At 41.9% G+C, this 22,583-nt stretch overlaps 1 long non-coding RNA gene across 1 annotated transcript; it reads left to right on the forward strand.

Annotated features, from left to right (window-relative positions):
• The first annotated feature begins 4,031 nt into the window (after positions 1–4,031).
• Positions 4,032–20,084, forward strand: LOC135578995 (uncharacterized). The gene is made up of 3 exons (XR_010471200.1): positions 4,032–4,168; positions 6,366–6,468; positions 19,953–20,084. It is a non-coding gene; the product is annotated as an uncharacterized LOC135578995 (long non-coding RNA).
• Positions 20,085–22,583: the final 2,499 nt, after the last annotated feature.

Here is a 22,583-nt window from a genome sequence, read left to right on the forward strand (position 1 = left end):
CTCCAGTCCATTTACTAGATCATGGCACTAAGTGCCATGTCCAATCTCAGTTTAAAAACCTCCTGGGATGGCGAGTCCACCACCTCCCTGGGCAGGCCATTCCAATGCCTTACCACTCTCTCTATAAAGAATTTCTTTCTAATATCCAGCCCAAATATCCCCTGGCAGAGTTTAAACCCATGCCCCCTTGTCCTATTGCTAACTGCCTGGGAGAAGAGACCAATCCCCACCTGGCTATAACTTCTCTTCAGGTAGTTATAGAGAGTGATGAGGTCACCTCTAAGCCTCATCTTCTCCAGACTAAACAACCCCAGCTCCCTCAGCCTCTCCCCATAGGTCTTATGTTCAAGTCCCTTCACCAGTCGTGTTGCTCTTCTCTGGACCCGCTCCAGCACTTCAATGTCTTTCCTGAACTGAGGGGCCCAGAACTGAACACAATACTCCAGGTGTGGCCTCACCAATGCAGAGTACAGGGGAAGGATCACTTCCCTTGTCCTGCTGACCACGCTATTTTTGATACAGGACTGGATACCGTTGGCCTTCTTGGCCACCTGGGCACACTGATGTCTCATGTTGAGCTTCCTGTCAATTAGCACCCCCAGGTCCCTTTCTGTCTGACTGCTCTCCAGCCACTCTGCGCCCAGCCTGTAGCGCTGCAGGGGGTTGTTGTGACCAAAGTGCAGCACCCGGCATTTGGCCTTATTGAACTTCATCCCATTGGAATCAGCCCATTTTTCCAGTCTATCCAGATCCCTCTGCAGAGCCCTCCTGCCTTCCAGCAGGTCGACACTCCCTCCCAGCTTGGTGTCATCAGCAAATTTGCTGCTGATGGTCTCAATCCCCTCATCTAAATCATCAATAAAGATGTTAAACAGGACTGGACCCAACACTGACCCCTGGGGAACACCACTAGTGACTGGCTGCCAGCTGGATGCAGCCCCATTCACCAGCACTCTCTGGGCCCGACCTTCCAGCCAGTTCTTAACCCAGCGTAGAGTACACTTGTCCAAGCCACGGGCTACCAGCTTTTGCAAGAGTATATTATGGGAGACAGTGTCAAAGGCCTTGCTGAAGTCCAGATAGACCACATCCACGGCTTTCCCCTCATCCACCAGGTGAGTCACCTGATCATAAAAGGAGATCAGGTTGGTCAGACAGGACCTGCCCCTCCTAAACCCATGCTGGCTGGGTCTGATCCCTTGTCCATCCTGAAGGTGCTGTGTGATTCCATTCAGGATGATCTTCTCCATAACCCTGCCAGGCACCGAGGTCAGGCTGACAGGCCTGTAGTTGCCAGGGTCAGCCTTGCAGCCCTTTTTGTGGACTGGGGTAACATTGGCCAATTTCCAATCATATGGGACCTCCCCAGTGATCCAGGACTGTTGGAAGATGATGGAGAGCAGCTTGGCAAGTTCTGCTAGCTCCCTCATCACCCTAGGATGGATCCCATCTGGTCCCATAGACTTGTGAGGATCCAGATGGTTCAGTAAAACCTTTTGTTATATTTTCTCTTCCCTGTCCAGCTGAGGAGGACAGTGATAGAGCGGCTTTGGTGGGCACCTGGTGTCCAACCATGGTCAACCCACCACACATCCTCTCCTGATTTCACTACTGGACATGTTTCTGCTGTTATTCTCTATAAAGCAATCCCGAAGCACTTGTAGTGTGAGGATCTCTGGATGGAACTGCCACTTGCTTATCATCCTCTTCTGGGCTTTGAAAACCTTAGCACAACTGACAGTTGCGGTGGAGGAAGGATTATGCAGGTTTGGCAGATCTTTTGAAGCCCCAGAAGGGAAAGTCACATTGAGTCAAGTTTCACAAAGATGTGTTGGGGTCCTATTTGGAAAGCTAGAAAGGAGCCTTATTAAATTTGCAGGCAGCAAGATACTGACTGGGGGAACTTCCAGCACTGCAGAGACCAGAATTCAAACTGACTTTGACAAAATGCAAAAATGCTCTAAAAGCATCAACTCCACGTTTAACTGAGATAACATCAAAGCTCCATGCTCATGAAAGGCAGTGCTCAGCTGCACAGATGCAAACTGGGGAATGATAAACAAGGTAAAAATTCTGCAAAAGAAAAGCTAGGATGCAAATGGATCATTTACTGGATGTTGGCCAAGATATTGTATCTGACAATGTTTGTCAAGCTATTGCAAAATGATCAAATATGCTCTGTTGTGTAAATAGGAGTGTTGTCCAAAAAGCAATGCTTTCCCCAGCCAACACTGCTGCAGCCTCAGCTGGAGCAGCTGCTCTGATGTGGGCACAGCACTCCAGGGGCAAGGGGCTGTGAATGGAAACGGCAGCTGAATAGATCAGGGATGTTGTAGATGAGATGTATGAGGAAGGGGTTAAAGAAAGTTGTGGTTTAATCAACAGAACAGATGGCAGAGGCTAACATGATAACAGATTATCATAGAGGTTATTATGACAGTAGTAAAAGTAGCAAAGAGATTTAAATAGAAGCAATGAGCATTTAGTGTAGATATTATTGAAAAGAGTCAAAGCACCTTGAATACTTAAATTTCTGAAAATAGCTTGTAGGTTAATTAACATCATGGACACCTCAGTTATGAAATCCAAGTGGACTGAAGGATTGAAGCTGAGGGACTGCAAAGCCTGACAGTGGGTCTTTTAGGCAGTTTGGTACAGAAGAGCTGGGAACGCCTGTACTGGACTGGTGGACTGAGAACAGCCGATGTAAGATGTTGTGGGAATTCATGCAGGAGCTGTTGGAGATCTGCCTGGGACACGGACGTGATTTCTCTGTATCCCTGACGTTCTCATTCATCCGGGTCCAGAATTCGATCATTGGCTTTAGTTCCATAAGGCCATAGCAAGTGCTTGAATAAACAGTTGCATAGCAGCATAGACTTATTTAGATGCAAAACTTGCTTTGTGTTTATATTCCTACTGGCAATTTACATTTAGTTTTTGTGTTGTGTTTTAGATACTGTTTGTTGCATTTGGTATCCTGTTTTATTTTCTTCATTTGCCTTCAATTTAAGTCTTTTATGAAATCCATACTGCTGATTCCTTCCAAACTGACTACAAGAATTACTTTGTACTTTTACCTTATAATATATTTTGTGCAGTTTTATGAACTATTGTCTGCCACAAACTCCCAACTGATATATGATCAGATTAATAAACCTAGAAGTGTGTCTTCTAGGCCAACACTTTTATTACGGTAACTGAGAATGCAATAAAACTGTTTCACTCTTCATGAAAGCCTGTAAGAAAAGGGAAACCCACTGAGTTTATTGCAATGCCTTTCAATATATTTTGTTATTAGAAGAAATTCATAAACATTTCAATTTTCATTTTAAAATTTGTAGGGTTGTAGATAACAGGAAGTTAATTTCGCAGTCTGGTGGGAGGTACTTGGTACTGTGGTCTCCAGACTGAGTCACTTATATGGCAGTTTGAATTTCAGTTTTGTCAATAATTGTTTAATATTAAAATATTTTTGTATTAAAGATGAACAAAAGGAAAGATTGTATAAATGTAACATGAAACAGTGTCTTAAATCAACTTTGGCTGTCAAGTAAAGCATTATATTTAAAATTTTTAGTTTCAATATTGCCCCCATATAAAGCAAATTGGGAAGATCAGACCTGTAGACTACAGACCAGTTCCTAGAAAGGTGATTTTGGTGCAGGCTACAAGATAAAATGTAGAAGCATCCAGAGCTGAAGTGCAGGTATTGGTGTAAGCAAACCATCTTTTCCTACACGAGCAGTCCTGGAAGTGTCGGGCAGGTGCATGTGTCAGCGGTAAAGAAGTGTTGATGTCTGTCTTTTTCTCTGGCCCATGTGACCACCTGCGGAGGAAGCGTAAGTTACTGGTGCTGGCTTTCAGACCTCAGTGTCCCCTGCCCTGTGCCGGGACAGCACTCGTCTCTCTGGCTCTCACAGCGTGTTCATGCCTTGAAACCAGCTGGGACCTCAGGCACAGCTACTTAGGCAAGAGAGGATTTTAATATGTCTGGAACAAAGAATCAGAAATTGCATCCCTAATACAGAGGAATAGAATGATATAAAAAAAAAAGCCTCTTGATCTGATTCACAACAGGCGCCTACCAGGGAGACTCTGGATTTCCCTGTGGATTCTTCTGGCTCGTGTTGATGGAAAGGGAGGACTGGGCTGAGGGATACTTTAGGTAAGTGGATAGACATTTTTTTTTTTTTTAAGAGATGAATGCTTATTAAAACGCTGGATCAAGGGGCAGGAATAGTAATGTAAGCACATGTGGAAATAATGTACTGAGAAAACTCTGTGGTTTCATATGGAGAAAAAAGATAGCAGCCAACTCTAGCTCACTGCACAACTAATTAAGCCAGAGATCTCACTGTACATTGTATTCTAAGTTCAGTACGAGAGCATGTATCAGCAAGGTTCCGTATGATTTTTCCTTTATAGGTTACAGTCTGATTTCAGGAATGACCTATGCATCATCACCATGGTGATCATTTGAAGATGAATAGCTTGGCTGAATGTTAGATGAGAGTCAGTATGATTCATTTGTCTCGTTCCTGTGCATGATCAGTTGTTCACATGCAGCTCAGGTCTGTTGTTTCTCCCTTCTTCATTTTAATTTGATCTAGTTAGAATAACAAAAATATGAACACTTTTAATGTTTAACAACATTAAATAATATTGAGACAGTTGTAAGAAGTGAGTTTGCCCTTGTTACATGTTATGCTTGCTCCAGTTTAAATGGATGCCACAGTTTTCATTATTCCTTCCCCGAATCCATGTTTCCAATTCACAGAGACCAACCACAGTCTAGAAGACTTTTATTACAGGGTATGGAAGAAGCAAAGCCAAAGAAAAAAGGTGTGAATTCTTTGTCAGGAAGCACAGCGTGTGGTCTCAAAATGGTACCTCTCACCAAAGGAGTGTAAGACATTTAACAGTGCATTATACAGAAAACAAAGCCTAGTGTGACCTACCCAGCTATGCCTCAGCTACTTCTCTAGTTTCATTCTTTTTCCACTTACTCATAATATCTTTATTCTTCTACACTTGCAATAAGTAGGACTGCGGTAATGCTGCACAGGGTCAAAGCAGGAAAACTCTCAAACACAAACTGAATCCGCAAGTCCCTCTAGATTAGCACATTTCACCTGGCAACCAGTGGGGCAGGTCTGGCTTGCAGGAGGCCCCTCTTTCCTGAAGGTGATCAAAAAGAAGTTGCGTGAACTGCAGGCAAAACCAAGTGCTGCCTTGTGTTCCCCAAGCCCGGGCAGCTGCAGGCACAGGGTCACAAGGAGAGGGACAGTAAGCAAGGGTGGGTCCTTGGAGCATGAGAAGACTGGCAGGCAACACTTGCTGTCTGCACCATCCTGCCCCAGTGCCCAGGCATGAGAGTGGCCATATCCCACCTGCGGCAGTGGTCAAATTCTCTGCCTGCTCACCAGCCAAAAAAATGCCTTTGACAATGGGATGTGAGTCTGTCTGAGAGACGTAGAGAAAGATGGCTGTGTAGAAGAAGGAAAAGGAGAAGGAGCAAAACTTTGCTCAGCTGGATGCTGGACCGTTGGTGCTTGAATCAATGTGTTTACTCTGTGATAGTGGCAGCAAAAGTAATTCCTCAGGCTGACATTACATGACCTGTTTTGCAGGTCTCAAAACACAGTCCTATGTATTTTGGCCTGAACATGAATCTCTTGCTCTGCATCATGTGCAGCGTACGTGTAATGTAGAACACTCTGTGAAGGAAGTCAAGGAGCAGGACATGTTAACATAAACAAGCCCGGCAAGAGTCAACAACATCAAGCTGCAATGGAAAAGGGCAAACACCAGACTCTGATGCGTAAACAAGAGTACATCTTGGGAGACGCGTGACGCCCTTCCACTTCGCAGCTGCTGGGAATGCCACGGCCGTGTTTTGTTGAGGTCTGTGACAGGAAACCAGTGGTCTGGCTGTGGAGCTCCCAGGGCAGACAACAAGGGTTGTCTAGAAAGCACAGCCACCGTGGGAAGGTTAGATTAATTAGGGCTGCTTGAAGCCCCTGGAGGTAGTGGTGTGGGATAAAATGTTTCTCTGTCAGCTGTGTCTAGTTATATCCAAAACTCTTTAAATGTTGAGGAGAATAATTTGTCTGCTGTGACCATGAGAGGTAAGATTAGAAGCAGGTGATTAAATTGCAGAAAGGAAGTTTCAGTTTAAACATCAAGGAGAACCTTCTTCATAGGACAAACAAACCGTGAGACAGGCTGTTGTGGATGACAGCCTGCTTCTTCAGCAAGACTGTCTTTAAGTTAGAAAAACATCTGATAATGATGACCTGGGTCTGTACGAGTTTATCTAGGCAGTGGAGATGGAATAAGTAATCTCATGGTGTCCTTTCCAGTGCTGTTTTATTATGAGCTGATATCTGCAAGCTCTGCCACGATGACACAGCAATAGATGGCTTTTGTAAGATGTGCAAGGCATAGTTTTCTGCTGATGCCAAGGTAAGTGCTGAAAAACTGCTTTGAATTCACTGGAGTTAAAGTAGAGTTACATGCTGTAAAAGAGAATCCAGCCTGTAATTCCCTCCATAAAGTCAATGCTGATTCTTAAAAGAATAGTGGGATTCACGACATTTGCAGAATGTTACAATTGCTCTTGAAAATGCCTCATTGGAAAGTATAGGATCAGGCATCCTATAAGAAGGGATATCAGATACAGAGATCTGAATTTCGAAGTCTTTCAGGAGTTGTCTATAACTAATAAATGTGAGGAGGCAACCAAACTACAGATCTGAGTTACATAAACATACACCAGGTGCCTTGTTCCCAAGGTGGGGCTGAATCATACAATAGGTTTTACAGACTTCAAAGCCAAGCTTCTCATTATTATAAAAATGTTTAAATAATATCTTTGTGACTGTGCTAGTCACAGCTGTGTTGTTAGATTACAGTGTGCAGATTCAACTTTACAGAGTACAAGCAAGCTATCCAGAGGGTGTTTTCATTAGTGGCTGCGATTCTGTGCCAAGCTTTGTCCTCCATATCATATTTCTGCTGAACATTCCTGCTTCACCATTTTCTTCCCTGAGGATAAAATCAAAATGCTAGAGGTTACAAAACCAGAAAAATTATACTAAATATACTGTGGGCATGTAATAACACTCACAGAAGGCAAGATTGTGATAACCAAGGTAACAAGAACACTTTTGATTTATAGTTACACTTTTCCATGAAACCAGAGCTCATGTTTGCTTGTCCAAACAGAAATTAAACAAATGAACTATTTATCACTGAATTAAGTGCATGCTGAAGGCAGGCTGTTAGGCAGAAGTGCAACTCTACACCTAGTACCTTTAAAATATATCTATAGGTGAGGCTGGCATGGTCCCAGTGCTTCTTATTATCCTATTTCTTGCTGTATGTACAGTTTTGCCATGTTCTAACTGCTGTGTCTGCCTGTGCAAGGGCCTTAGAAGTCCAGGACCCCAATAGTCAGGGCCCTTCTAGGTAGACTTATGCATAGGGAACCTCACAATCTTTCTCAGTGAGTAGCCCTGCTCTTGCTGTTCCCTGGCACCAAGGTGATGGGAGGAAAAGGCCCCTTATTTAAGTGACTAGATATCTATCGCATGCAATACATTTACAGAAGTGCTGAAAGCACAGTATAGTAAGTAGTTGTTCTATATTTATCAACAAACTACTTCTCCAGGGAAGGTTGTGTTGAGGATTAAACCTTGAAGAGGTCAACCATGGAACAGACTATTTTCGTGCATCCAACCTTAAAGCCTCCAAAAGTGGTGAGGTGACCACTTACTCTATAACCTAGGTAGGAGACACTCGCTGCCAGATGTGGCTGTTAGTGATGGCAGCTGACAACCTTTGGCCTAATTATATAAAACAGAAATGTCCACAATTCCTTGGGAGGCCAACACAATTGCAAGATGGAGCTTGATGACATGGATTATAAAACAAATGGGGAATTTCTGTTTTCCTGGTGAGAATACTCACTACCTCCATAAAGTCAACTTGGAAAGAGAACAAAGAAAGATATAAAGATGTCCCAACATCTTTAAACTTTTAGCTTTTGAAAAATTCTTTGGCACTGCTCTGCATCTTTTCAAATATTGCATTAACCTTTACAGAAGGAAGTCTATCCTGGTTGTTCAGCAACACTGCTTGCTAGAGCTGTTAGTCCCGTTTACAAGTGACTGAGAGAATAATTGAGAGTGTAGCTGGTAGCACACACTTGTCAAGCAGAAATCAACCAAACCCAACCTGCAGGATTACATGGGAGCAGAGATAGCTGTAGGGAGAGATTTTTCTACCTCTACCAGTTACTAGTTTTGCTTATCCACTCGTGTATGGCTTAAATAGAAGCACAGCAGTTTGCTATTTTCTGTTCTACAGCTTGCAGCTGCAGATATAAACACTTTAAATTTGAAATCCTCCCAAATCTGTGAAATCCCCAATGATGTAGGTCTTATACCCTGGCAGTAGTTCAACTCAACATCTCCAAGTGAGCATTGATGAGGTATGCACACTCATCAAATACTTTCTGTATTTCCATTCTTCTGGGCTGCAGATGCCCATGAAAGAAGCCACAATGCTGGGCCAGAGCAAATACCAGAATTGCTGCCCTTGAGCCATTGTATCTTTACCATCTGGGAAAAAATTATTTCGTCCATTTTAAAAACCAAACGCTGTGCTATTAACTTTAAAAATATTATTATTTAACGGTAAGAGCAGTAATTTAAATATTAACACAAATTGGTACGTGCCTTGCAACACTTAGAGCACAGACTGAGCCAGGTGTAGAATTTTCTTTGGAGGCCACCAAAGAGTCTCAGCTGAGGCAGCTTCTCAAAGTATGGATGTAATGCTCAGCCACCAGCTGCAAATATTTTGATTTTTTTAGGCCATCTTCAAATGCTTATGTTGAATATTTCAGAATCAGAAATGGTGATGAATTTCAGTTCTTGGTTTCTGAAAACTGCAGAGTCCCAAGGAGCTGTAAGTGATCTGCTCCTTTGAAAATGAGCTCACTGCTGTCTGGTGACCTAACTACAGTTATAAAAGCTGTTAGGTTTACATTGGAAAAAAACATTGCCAATAGTTTAAATGAAAAAATTCTGCACATATAGTATTGGTATACCTTGGGTAATGCCTAGTGAGTGAGCCTTGGAGGGTCTGAGAACTGGGTGACAAAGGTTTTTTAATCATCTGTCTCCTGATGCAACAAACAGCCCAGTGTAACTCTAGTTCTACTTCTCAACATGCTGTATTGGATTTTATCTGGTTTTATTAGAGCAGTCAGTTTTTGTGCAAGTCTTTCCCTATGTGAAGTTAAGCAGAGAAAATAAAGGAGGTAGAAAGATCAAATGACTATGGTGTTAGAATTTTTTTTTCCTTTTATTACTTACAGCAGAGCATAGAAAGTTTATGTACCATCACATTTTATGAAAGAGGCTGATGCTCAAACAGAAGAGATTCACCTGTGATTGAAAATCCCACTTTTTTAGCTTACTTGGGAAATGCCACTAGTTTAGAGAAAATGCACATTCAGCCACAGTCCATTTTCACTATGGTTGGTTCCTATGACCCAACAATCCTATTACAAAGTCCCAAAGCCACAGGAACTTACCGAGTTTCCTTTCAAGCTTCTGGATGATCTACAACTATTTCAGTAAGTCTTGTGTAGACTCCTGATGCAAAATTAGATCCCTTAGTTAAAGAAAGAATGTGCAGTGAAGTACCCGAAATTTTTTTTAAACAAGATTTTTTAAAAAATGTAATTATAGAAAGAATGTATAGCTGTTTTTATAAAAATATATCGGACTATTTCAGACACATTCACTAAAAGGTTTTGCAAGCACAGAGAAGATTTTCAAAAGCTGAAGAAGCAGTTCAGGCCCCAGATGCTATGAGCTGCAAATTCCCATTTTGAAAAACCTCCTGTAACTGATTGTAAATGATGCACTGATTTCCTAAACAGATTTTCTGAAACCAGATTCTACTTCAGGTCAACCTTCTGGACAGCCTTTCAGGTGCTAAACTAATGGAATATGGTGTCCAGCCTCAGCTGAGTGTAACCTACCTGAAAAATCTGTCAACCAAAAATGTTCTAGTCAGATCATCAACAGCTGCTCCATATTCTTTTTCCTGGGGTATGTGAAACTCCAGGCGTGCACATACAATATCCAATATCCAATTGTAAAAGGTGCAGTGGAAGAGTGGTTGTCACTCCAGCGTGCTCAGGTAGGACTTGGTGCACATGCAGTTGTCATTGACTGTATTGTTGCTATTAGGTGGGACAGTCCTTCTCAGAGGCCATGAACAACCTGTGCCAGGCATTGTGCAGTCATGGAGCAAAACTACGGTCCCTAGTCTCGAAGACTCTCTATTAACACATGAGACAGGAAGGATGTGGAAGGATGTAGAAGGATGCGGACAAATGAAGGAACATGAGGAAATAGTGAGGCAACTAGAAAGCAGCGTGTAGATCAGTCTTGATTCATACCGTGTGTCTAATAGAGCTCAGGTATAGGTCACACTCTGGGCCAGATCATCTAATCTTCTCCTTGAATCTCATTAAAGCTACAAAGCGTTGACAGCTATAATCTTATTTTAATTGTTTAATTAAATGGGGCTTATGCTGCTTTACATGACTGGTACTTTAATGGCATGTTAAGATCATTAAGATTGCTTGAGTAGGAGCCTTAGTGGTGTCATGGTCAGTTTTAAGGGTCAGAAGAGGAATCATAATGGGATTTGAATTCAGCTATGAACTTTTGAAGTGATTACAAATTTGGAGATGACCGATTGCCTCCTGCTTTAAATATTTGAAAAAAAATGCCTTCCTTTGTTTTTATTACTCCCTCATGTAACTAAATAGTTATTCTGGAAATATCATTAAAATGGATTAAAAAGGAATGTTACCCATAAGAGAAGTTTCATCATTGCATTCAGTTTTCTTCATGGAAACCAGTAGATTTTTAATGTAATTGAATGTCAAAGCACTGCAGATCTAATTGTTGTGCTTTTTAAGAGAAAATGTTAATTAAATAGAAGTGACATTCCCCCGATTAACTTCTCTCCTTTTTGGATGACTGCTATTCTACCTCCATGTGCAGAACTAGTGAGTGGAAAAATCACACAAGAAACTGAGAAATTAAGTAAATTAAATGTACCCTAAAATTTCTGGCACCATCTCTTGTTCAGCAAATAGTTTTTTCATAAATAGAAAGGATGACCACAGTATTCTGGGACTGCCTTGCCATGCAGAAAGTGACTGAGAAATGGAAGAGGTCCAGAAGAACAATGGGGCTGTTGTGGAGAGAAGGAGAGTTCCAGATTTAATAACATTGGAAAATTTGAATCAAACCTGAACTTCATTAAAGTTTCCGAGTTTTTGTCCTGAAATTTGGAAATATCGGAACTGTGCAATTTCTCCAGTGGTTTAATACTTGACTTTTTGCAGCTTCGGGAGGGATGATAAAGCAGCTCGATTCAGAGTTAGCTCCAGACAGCTCCTGCATCTTAGGCACACACACTGCAGAGTCCTGTAACAAAGCCAAATTTTTTATGCCTCCAAGAGACTGACCTCATTGCAAGAGCTTAGGAAGCAAAGTATTTTAGGACCGGGAAAATCTTCATCAGCCAACTATACTGGGAAATGTTTGGGTCTGACTAAAGTGTAACATACATTCTTGTATAGGTAAAAAAGATATGTGCTTATGTGGCTGCATTTCAGAACGCTGTATATACTGCTCTGTATGTGATATGTGATGTGTATGAAGACGTGGAACTAGCAGATAGTATTTGTGATAAATGATGCTATAATAATTTTGTGCTTTTTCACAAGCCTGGAGGTCTATTATCAGGTGTTACAAAAGCTGAGCCCTTGTTTATAAGGGTTGAATTTTGAAACAACAGGAAAATAAGCAAGAAGCAGGTGCAGATCCTCAGACACCCTTATTCAGAAGTCAGGTTTTACCTGCTAAACTCAGGTGCAAGCACAAGGGCTTCCTGAGTGCCCAGTTTTGAGAGTTCAAGGTGGCTCAGATGGCTGTTTTGGCCTGAGGTTTATTATTGACAGAGCGCTGTGATTAAAGACGAAATACTGATCATGCTGATGTAATTCCAGGAGATACCTGCAGAAATTTCTCAGAATTTCCTGTGACTTTTCAAATCAAGACATTATTGAAAAGATTTCTATTTTGAAATAGAAATTGTGTTTTATGAAGATTGCATTACATATCTTTGCAATATCATCATTCAGCACTTTATGGCAATGATTTCATTCTGTAAAAGTTGCAATTCACCATGAAGTTAGGGAAAAGACCATAAAATGTTGCTGGCATTGTAGAAAAATTGTGAAGTCTAACTCACCTAGCAGAAGCTTGGAAATTTCAGTCAGCTGAGGTTCAGATTTGATTCAGATATTCCAGATTCACTGAGTTGTGATAGTTTTCCTTAAATGAGCTTCCTGACCTCATTTAATAAAAATTCCTTAAATTCAAGACTGATGTAGTCTTTGATATTCCAGAAATCTGGCAGGGAATGGGAACGTATCTGCACTTCCCTGAACCCTGTTGATAACGTTGAAAAAGATACAGTTTTTCTCACACTGTTGTCTAGAAGAGTCCAGTTATGGTAGTGCCTATTGCTCTTCTTGTTATGGATTAGAAAACGGCTGATACGGTGGGACCCTGAACACACCTGTTATGTAAAAGGCTGAGTTGTAAGACCTACATCACATGAAACCTTCATCTCCAAATAAATACCTACACATTCAGCTGTTGTTATCCTCTCTTGGGCTGATTTTCTTTGGACTAGAAATTCCAATTGAGGATTGCAGAAACTCTTCCCCAAAAAAGTTCTTGAATTTCTGAGCTCTTGGTAAAAAACTATGAAGCCAAGAGTCAAACTTTATGGCAATACATTTTTTTTTTTCTTCCCTTAAAAACCTCAAAGAAATCAAGGTAGTACCAAAGTTGTAAGCAGACTGGAAGAAGTGGCATTCAAATTAAAACAAAACTTTGGATTCTGGTGAGAGGCAATGTTGAGATAATTGCTTCAAAAGAAACAGCTACTTAAAAACAAAACTCCAAGTCCAAAACCTCCCAAGAAGAAACAGTTGATTTTGGCCTAGTATGCGTTTATCAGTTCTTAAAATTCCAGTTTCATGGCTCCAAACTCACAAAACAACTAAGAATATCTTTAATATTAGCATTGCTATCAATAGGCAGCTCCAGTCAGAGTACTGATGAGCTGTCCATTAGAAATTGGTTTCTATTCTCTTGTTATACCAACATCACATAATGTCATGATCTGACTTCTTGAGAGCGTGAATGAGGTAGTGTTAAATTAAAGCTTCTAATCCAAGTTGTTCTCTGCACAAAAGGGTTTCCATTGATGCTAGGAGTCACGTGGATCACATTTCAGGTCTGACCCTATGGATTAAGCTAAAGCAATGGAGTTCCAAAATGCATTTCCTTGCAGAAAGAAGATTTTCTCACCAATCCCCACAATATGAATATACTTAAAATGTGCTGAAAATGGATTTGGCACTATGCATGCTCTCTGCTAAAACAGTCCCTCCCTTCTACTGTCTGTGGACTGAAAATCAGACTTAGAGTAGGCTAACTATTGAGAAGGCAGACAGCAAAAGAAACTTGAACACATTAGAAAAACTTATGTGCAAGTCTAGCGATGAATGACAGCTACTTTGTTCCAGAAATCTCTGTGTCTGTTGATTGTAGTAATGACTAATTACTTACTTCTAATTAGAATTGATAAACTGAATTTATAGACTAACATTACAGGATTTCATTCTTCCTTCCTGAACTCATATGAAGTGTCACCACTTACTTTGAAAAACAGTGTCTTTACCTCATAGCATATCAAATGACTGAGTCTATTATTTTTTTTTCCAATTTTAAAGAATGCCTAGCAATAAAACTTGTTTAACATATTAAGCGGTCCCAGTGAGCCAAGTATCAGCCTTTGCCATTCGGTGAGAAGAGCGGTGTGTTCTCCAGATGACAATGGATCAAATTGTCATGGTACTTAAAGATTCATCCAGAGGTGCTGGGCAGCCTTAACTCTCCCACATGCCAGAGGGGCTTAGGAGCTCTCAGAAACTTGTAACTTTGGAGGCTTCTAGATGACGTGCTGCCATACTGCTTATTCAGAGTCATGAGTTGCCTTCACAGGCTCATTTCCTTTCAGGGGTGGATAAGACCTGCCATCTAGCTCACAAACCATGCTTTCCCGTGTCTCCTGGGCAGCACGCTGCCACTTACAATTCCAGAGCAATGAAACAAATAGTCAGGTTCCAGCACAACTTGAGACTGCCTGAAGAAAATGCTGGCTTGTGAGTCTGGTATGGAACCAAAGGGAGTGAATCTTTTGTCTCCATAACAGCCCTTAGTTCATTAAGTGTTGCTAGAGATACCCTGAAATTTTTTCAAAACTGAAAATTCACAAATTCTGTACTGTGAGCTACAGGGCAGGTGACAACATTTTGTCCTGCCTTCAATCCCATGAAAATCTCATGTAGTTCAAATGAAGCAAACTTAAAAGATAATGTACCAGCCTTCTCTTCATGTTACCGTAACAAGGACACAACTGACACCTAACCTGAGATGTTCTCCAGGAATCACGTACTTGTTTTCTGCTGCCTTTCCTTGTATATGTTTTCCCACCCAGATTTTTACCTACTCAACAGCTGCTTTCTGCCAGGCTTTTCTGTATCTCTTCCCTTCCAGTAGCAGCTCGTCCTCGGGGTTTCCCCAAGGACTCCTGTGCAGATTTCCTCCTCCCCTTCCTCTGACTACCTTCTGTTGACTTCATTGTTGGGGCTTCTGCTTCCCTTGAGAGAGTTTATGAGCATCCAGGAATTACCTCTGCTAGGAAATTATTATTTTCCTTAAAGGAATGTATTCTTAAAAATAACACTAACCTTTCAGGGTAGACACAAGGGATGACTAATATTTTGGCATATGCTCAGCAGTTCATATTTTCTCCTCTCTGTTTCAGTTCCATTGTGTGGATTTTCTAACTCTCTTTAGAACATAATTGGAAAGCAAATCTTTGTTTATCTCTTTCACTGCACATTTTTTTTTCCTCTGTAACTCATCTTGCTATTCTGGAAATATGAGGGACTCTGAATAAATAACAATGGGTAACCAGTGCTTTGGTGACTATTGTCCTTATTTTTCCTAGGTTCTTTCAGATACGGTTTTTGTCTTCTGTATTTTTTGCCATCTCTGGTGAAGACAACGCAAGCTTATTATTTTGCAGCAGATATCTGTAGTAATGCCTCACTTCCCTTCTTTTATCTACAGCATGTGAGCTCAGTTTATCCTCTTCAGATTTAAAGGTTTTGGAAAGTATAGACAGTTTAAATCTCTGTTCCTTTTCCCTTGTCCAGCAGAAATGTGTTGTTGTTGTTGTTGTTGTTGTTGTTGTTGTTGTTGTTGTTGTTGTTGTTGTTGTTGTGAAGAGGACCAGATGACTACTGTGCTGTCACCAGTGTCCTTTACGCTGCATAACTGTAAACTTGAAAATCCTCCTGGATGCTTCACTTTCCCAGCACATGCTGTTCTACAGTTTGCATCATTTATTCTAATACTTGTCCGTTATGCAGTGCTTTTTATTTTTTCATATTAATCAGTCTTAAAACCCTATGAGGCTAAGTGTCAGTCCCTTTTCAAGGAAGACATAATCAGAACAATTAATTTCTAAAGGAGAAAGGGGTGAAAGCCATTGCACCTGCTGGCTTCCAGAGCAGTTAAAGTCACAGAGGTGACTTCAAGGCCAGGTTTCCAGAAGCACTGAACTTTTGAAGGTGCCATTCCCTTCTGTGGTCCAAGGTCAGTGAGGACAGACCTTCAGGGCACACTGCAGTGTATCCTGTAACTGACAGAGGAGATCAGTAGCGTGCTGCCTTGTTTGTTCTTCACCTGTTGTGCATGCCTTTTTGTTTGGCTCATTTTCCTTTTCCTTGGTCTGATGTCATTTTTACAGATGAAGCATAAATGGAAAGATTCCAACAGACCTGTAGTAGCTTTTTCCATTGACATAATGCTTTATGCTTTTAAAACTGTTTCAAATAAATATGATAATTAATAAAGACAGTCAACAAATTAGGAACATAAGGCATTTTTGGAGGATGAGCAAAGACCACCCAGTATATCACATATTTTCCTTACACACGTATCTTCCCTGCCCTAATCCAGCCAACTGCTACACAAACAGCTCTAATATTACAATCCTAACTCTTTGATTGGTTATGTCTAGATTTGCCACAGTCATAATTAAAAATTGTGCTATATACTTGGCCAAAGAATCACAGAGCATCCCAGAAATGATAGAAAATAGGGCTGCTAGGAACTTCAGATGATCGTATTTCCGTTGCTTCCATGACCACTTGTCATGCCTGACAGATATTTGTCTAACCTGTTAACAGCTTCATGTCAGCCATCCTGCTTTGTTCTCACTGCTAAACAAACCTTGCAGTTCAATAACCACCCTTTCTGCTCCCAGCAACAGGAGTTCTCACTCCCCAAAATTCCCACCTTGTGCCCTTAATGAAATTGGTGTTGCGATGACAGTTCAAACTGGGGATATATTCTGCTGTTCCTGGGTAAAAAATGTCTCCCTAAAGTTCCATTCCATAAAGCCCACTGTCACAAATTAGAACTGCAATTTCTCACCTGGGCATTCAGAAAAAGGTTGCTTTTGCCAATTGCAGTAGCAACATGGGTAGAAACTTATTTTTCAAAAGCATTGATAACATACTTTTCCTTTCTTTTCGTGTATGATTTTTATTTATATAGATACTTGTAACAGAAAGTGCTCCCAATGCTATGGCACCTTTGGCAGACTTTGAAGTGCAGTAAAATGATAACTTTGCATTTCCTTGAGTGTAGCCCCAAATCAGAAGGAAGGAAATGAGTTCACCCCTCTGCTATCTGCAGAGTTTTATGTCCCACCTCCTCATGGGCCAGGAACATGATTCTCTCTCAGAGACTGTATGTGGCTCGAGGAGGGAAATAATTTCCAAGACATTGAGCTCTAATAGAGAATTTCCTGCTGTGCTTCTACTCCTACAACAGTGGGGCTCAGCAATAGCACATTGTTAAGGCAGCTCTGACCAGCCACATGGGGAAAAGACAACATCTCCTAGGAAAGGTGTGACTCACTGAGACTGATTTTAAAAATCCAGTCTAGCCGATAGTCTGTTGCCAGTGCAAATCTGTGGAGATGCCATGCTTGTTATGTTCATGAAGAAAAATGCAGAGCACAGCACCATCATCTCCAGCTGACACAGGCTCAAAAGACAGTTACAAGGTTCACATCCAAAAATTAAAAAAAAAAAAAAAAAAGTGCAATCCTTTAGCCATCTGGTAAGTGGAAAAAATGCAAACTTTGCTATAGTGGATGCTACTTTTTGTCTGGCAGCTGGGATGCTGACCAGACACCTCAATTGCAAAACCAAAGAACAGAAGGCAGACACACACCTGTCAGGAAATGAGCAGAAAGTGTGGCACAAGCAGCCAGTATCACCTACCCAGAGCCAACCCATCCATGTCCCAAAATGCTATGTAATGCAACTGACAGCTTTGGGCAATGGAGACAGCGATTTTAAAGCAGACTGTCACTGCACTTTCTGTGCCCTTGCCACATCCCATGGTTGTTCATTGATGCAGTCCAGAGGCCTCCAGAGTTACACATGCTCCCCACATCTGAGAATAACGTTGGCAAGGTGGCACCTTGCAACTCCTAAAATTTAGATATTGTGAGGCTCAGAGCACCCAAGACCTCCTCTGAACTAGATCCTACTGTGTATCCAATCCACATCTGATGAGGGGTGGATAGACTGCCTGAGAGCCAATGACATCTGCAGTCCGTGCAGTTGATAAGAAGGCAATGCTAGGCTGTTTCACACAGAATCACAGAATGTTAGGGACTGGAAAGGACCTTGAAAGATCATCCAGTCCAATCCCCCTGCCAGAGCAGGAACACCTAGATGAGGTTACACTGGAATGTGTCCAGGCGGGTTTTGAATCTCTCCAGAGAAGGAGACTCCACAACCTCCCTGGGCAGCCTGTTCCAGTGCTCTGGCACCCTCATTGGGAAGTTTCTTCTCATATTTAAGAGGAATCTCCTGTGTTCCAGTTTGTACCCATTGCCCATTGCCCATTGTCACCGAGAAGAGCCTGACTCCGTCCTCCTGACACTCACCATTTACATATTTGTAAACATTAATGAGGTCACCCCTCATTCTCCTCTTCTCCAAGCTAAAGAGACCCAGCTCCCTCAGCCTTTCCTCATGTTTCCTGTCAATGGTAACATCAGCTTGGCCATTTCAAAGTCCTATGAATGACATGTCTGCCTTTTAAGCAGAGCTGGCAGGTGGGAGCTTCTGGTTCCCTTTGTCTTTCTTTGCAACTCAAAGTAGAATAGAATAGAATGGAATGGAATGGAATAGGATAGAATAGAATAGAATAGAATAGAATAGAATAGAATAGAATAGAATAGAATAGAATAGAATAGAATAGAATAGAATAGAATAGAATAGAATAGAATAGAATAGAATAGAATAGGTCTGGGTTGGAAGGGACCTTCAAAGGTCCTCTAGTCCAAGACCCTGCAATGAGCAGGGACATAGCAGAGCTCTGCCAAGGCCCCCAAGGCTGGGTCTCGGGGCTTCCACTGCTTCTGGACGAGGTAGGGCTGGAGCTGGCTGTACCAGAACTGCAATGGGGGCTGGTGCTCCCCTTTGCTGGGGACTCTGCCCTCCAGAGCTGCATCCTGCTGGAAGCACGGCCCAGGGAAATACTGTGCAGCAAATGAGACTCATCTGTGTAGCCTGGATATTTAATCGGGAGGGAATAATTTTCTGCAGAGGGCCGTGTGTCCACAGGCAAAGGAGGTGTCAGACTGGGTTGCCAGAAATAGGTGCCTGATCAAAGTCCAAGCTTGAATGGGGATGTTTTTTAAAAACAGTAGTTGAATGCATTGAAGGCAAAAAAAAAAAAAAAAAGAGATAAATTTTGTTTATAGGTTTTCACTTTATCAAATAAAAGTAATTATTATTTTCCTGCATTTTGCTTCTTATATACCTCTCTAAATGGGGATACTATTTGTAGCATTTTACAAATATAGAGGATGGAGTAATAGGGCAAAAACTGGCATTATGTTCCCCTGATTCCCCATCCTATTCCAATGGTGATTTAGGGAGGAACTGCACCAGGCACAGTATTTGTCAGGGCTTTGGTCTTTATTTTTTTCTTAGCCCAGAAAGTTCTGTTTCTTTTTGATCCTGATGAGACTGGTGCTGAGGAATTTGCCATCAGTGCAAGGGCCACCGAATTTTAATGGACATGAGACCTTAAACATCCTTCCTGGATGAGGAAGGAAAATGGTGTGCGCAGTAGCCTTATTTAACCTATGCGCTGCCCCTCAAACAGCCTGACATCAGGCCTGCCGCGATGGCAAAATAGCACTGCTCTGGGTCTGCAAAAATAATCAGGATATTCTGCTGCTGCAGGGACTGGGGCCAAGCAGCAAAATCAATCTGCAATCAAACACAAGTTTCTGCTCTGAAGGCTGGGGTGAGGAATGCCAGGAGGACAATCTGCATGCCAGCAGGACACCTGTCCCTGGGGCAGGGCTGGGTGCCAGCCTGTGCTGAGCTGCTTGGCCACCACCACCTGCCTCCGTCCAAAAAGATGACGTGACATTTTAAGAAGACTTGTCAAAGACTTCTGATCTTATGGTATTTAAAAGATCATACTCAAAATGTTATCGTGGCTACTAGGGCTAACAACAACAATCACAGCAAACTCTAATGAATATAATGGTTAACCTTGAATTACCAGGACCAAGGAGTATTGGGAAAATGGCAAGGTTCCAGTATGATCACATTTGTTTATGGTTTAAAATGCAATTAAGACAGGTTCTGTTTCTTTTTTCAGGGTGAAGAAAAGAAGGTTTACAAATACTGTGGCTGAGCACCTGTTAGATCTCTTGCCGGTCTTTGTCCAAGCTTGGATCCAATTACTTTTCACCATCAAGGTGAAATTCTCAGCCGCATCAGTGCTGGAAATTTGCTTCTAATTCATTTTCCCTCTAGTTCCAGGAATGAAATAGTGGTACAAAAAATGCATCAAAACAAGCCTGGAAAAAGTATTTGCTGTAGTACAGAAAGCAGGAGACAAGAAGAGCTGCAAACCACAGCAGTTTCTGTGTGTATATACTCAGATAAAATTTGACTGGCAATGCATACATTATTTCTTCTAGTCTTGTTTTTCTGCAACAGCTGAACTACCACATCATTTGGTATAATGCCTGCATGCTTTTTTTTCTAATACAGCTCTTGTTTGTGCTCTTCCTTAAAGCAGGGAACAGTAACTCTTACACGTGGTGTGATTTATTGTCCCAGCTGCTCTTAGACAACACAGACTTACAGTCAAATCGGTCTGCCGAATAAAATTATTAGTGAATAAATCTGTGGAGTGAAATGTCTCCTATCTGAGTAAAGCTCTTATGTTAGACTTTGTGAACAGCTGAGTCCATAGAGTATGTATTTTACAACCTCAGCATTGAGTGTATTATTTCTTTCAAGCAGAGATCTTGATGAAGTAAAGGCAGTTGAATATTTGATTGCTGGTGTCTACAGTAGGAAAAGAGCGAGGCAGCCGGTCAGAACCATCCATGACTTTGTTTCCCGGGGGGCAGTGCAGCCCTTGCTTTGGCCGTACCCAGGGCTTGCTGCCTGGGTCTCTGCTGCCAGGGGTGGCAGCAGCTCCAGTCCCACCAGCCTGCCTCCACTTTTACACCCAGGCAGTCAGGTCTTCTGCTTCATGGCCTGTACAGTTAGAAATGGGGTTGCTGAGCTACCACCACAGCTGGATGTCATTGCTGGTTTCATTTCCCTGGTATAGAGAGGGACTTGCTGCCTTTTCAGTCATTCAGGGATGACCATTACTAGTCTGTTCTTGTGTCAGGTACAAAGATATCTCACCAGCTCAGCAAATCAAGCCAACAGACAGCAGGTGGCCAGTTATAGCCCCCATCTGGAGCTGAGCATGTAGATGGGGAGGGCTTTCCTCCCATGACTAGTTGCAGACCTCCCAGCCTCTTACCTTTCAGCCCTGCTGACTCCTCTCTCTTCCCCTTGTCTGGTCTTTCTCATGGTTCAACACTGCAAAATACTCATTGGAAAACTAGATACTCCAAACTATTCTTGTTCACGGATGTCAGAGAAGCTAAGCTTTACCGTGTTGGGCTCCTATCCGGAGGTACCTGTGGGGGTGGTCCAGCCCTGTTGCAGCAAGGCAGCTGTGGGGCTCAGCCAAGCCTCTGCTGTGCCACAGGAGAGGACTTTGAGATGGAAAACCCTTTATAAAGCAAAGGGATTAATGACACCTGGAGAAGGGAATGGCAGATCAGAAGTGCAGATCAGATGGCTTTGATTATAAGAGAATTCATAAAGTCATTACTTGGAGAGAAACCCGGCACATGAGGAAGGGACAAGTCACTGGGAGGGGGCTTTAATTTTCCTGTGTTTTTCTTGGGCCACAGAGCAGATATTACACAGGGGAAGCTGCACCTCCACACTGCTCCACCACACACCGGCTGCTTCATAGTCCTGCTCTGCCCATGAACATCTCCATGGGGAATAAATCCTCACCCTTTTCATGGGTGCTCAGGGTGGGAATTGTGTCCTTGGTCCAAACCGAAAAGGTGTTAACCAAGATTGCTTCGGGGAATAAGCAAAGGCAAATGATCAGTTGTATGACCGTGACTCTTCTGTGCAGGACAGACCTGACCTTTGCTCTGTTTCCCTGAACCACCAAAGTAATGAGGAGGATTTACATGGTAGAGCAGCAGTGGATGTCTCACAGAGACAGAGATCAGGGACATAGCTGCTTGGAAAATTTCAATGTGAAACTGAAAAAATTAAAATTTAGTAGTAAAAAAAAAGACAGGTTAGGTTTCAGCCAAAAATGTCTCATGTTGGGACAAATGCTTTAAAATGGCAAATGATGAAAGAATTGTGGTTTCCTATGAAAAAGCAAGAGAAAAATTTCCAGGAAAGCTTTTGTCTAGTAAAAAATATACTTTTCCACTAAAAAAAAATAATAAAAAAAATAGATCAGACAATTTCTCCGCAGTCCTGGTTAGACCCAACATTCCTGAGAGGACTGTATCCACTAGATGTCAGTCTATTGCCATGCAATAAAAACAAATGAACCAGAAATGTCATCAGGAGTTTTTCAGGATGAGGATATTTCCACTGAGCTGTCGTCTGTCAAAAATGTTGCCAATAACTCCTTAATTTCTATAAAATTCCTCAGCTTTGGATTTCCAGAGTTTTTCAAAGTGATTGCAACACATTCCATGAACGATGCCAGCCAGATATTTTTCCACTACCACATCTAACCCCTAGTTGACCTTTGATTCTCCAGATCTTTAAAAACTTCTAAGCAACATCTGAATAGCGTATAAAAAGACTTTAATTCCCCCTAACTCCTCCACCTCTCACAAATCCCCCTTCAGTTCATGGTGCTACTGATTTTCTACAGACAGAAAAATGAGCACCT

This window comes from Columba livia, chromosome 3 (genome assembly GCF_036013475.1).
Source record: "Columba livia isolate bColLiv1 breed racing homer chromosome 3, bColLiv1.pat.W.v2, whole genome shotgun sequence".
NCBI classification, from domain to species: domain Eukaryota; kingdom Metazoa; phylum Chordata; class Aves; order Columbiformes; family Columbidae; genus Columba; species Columba livia.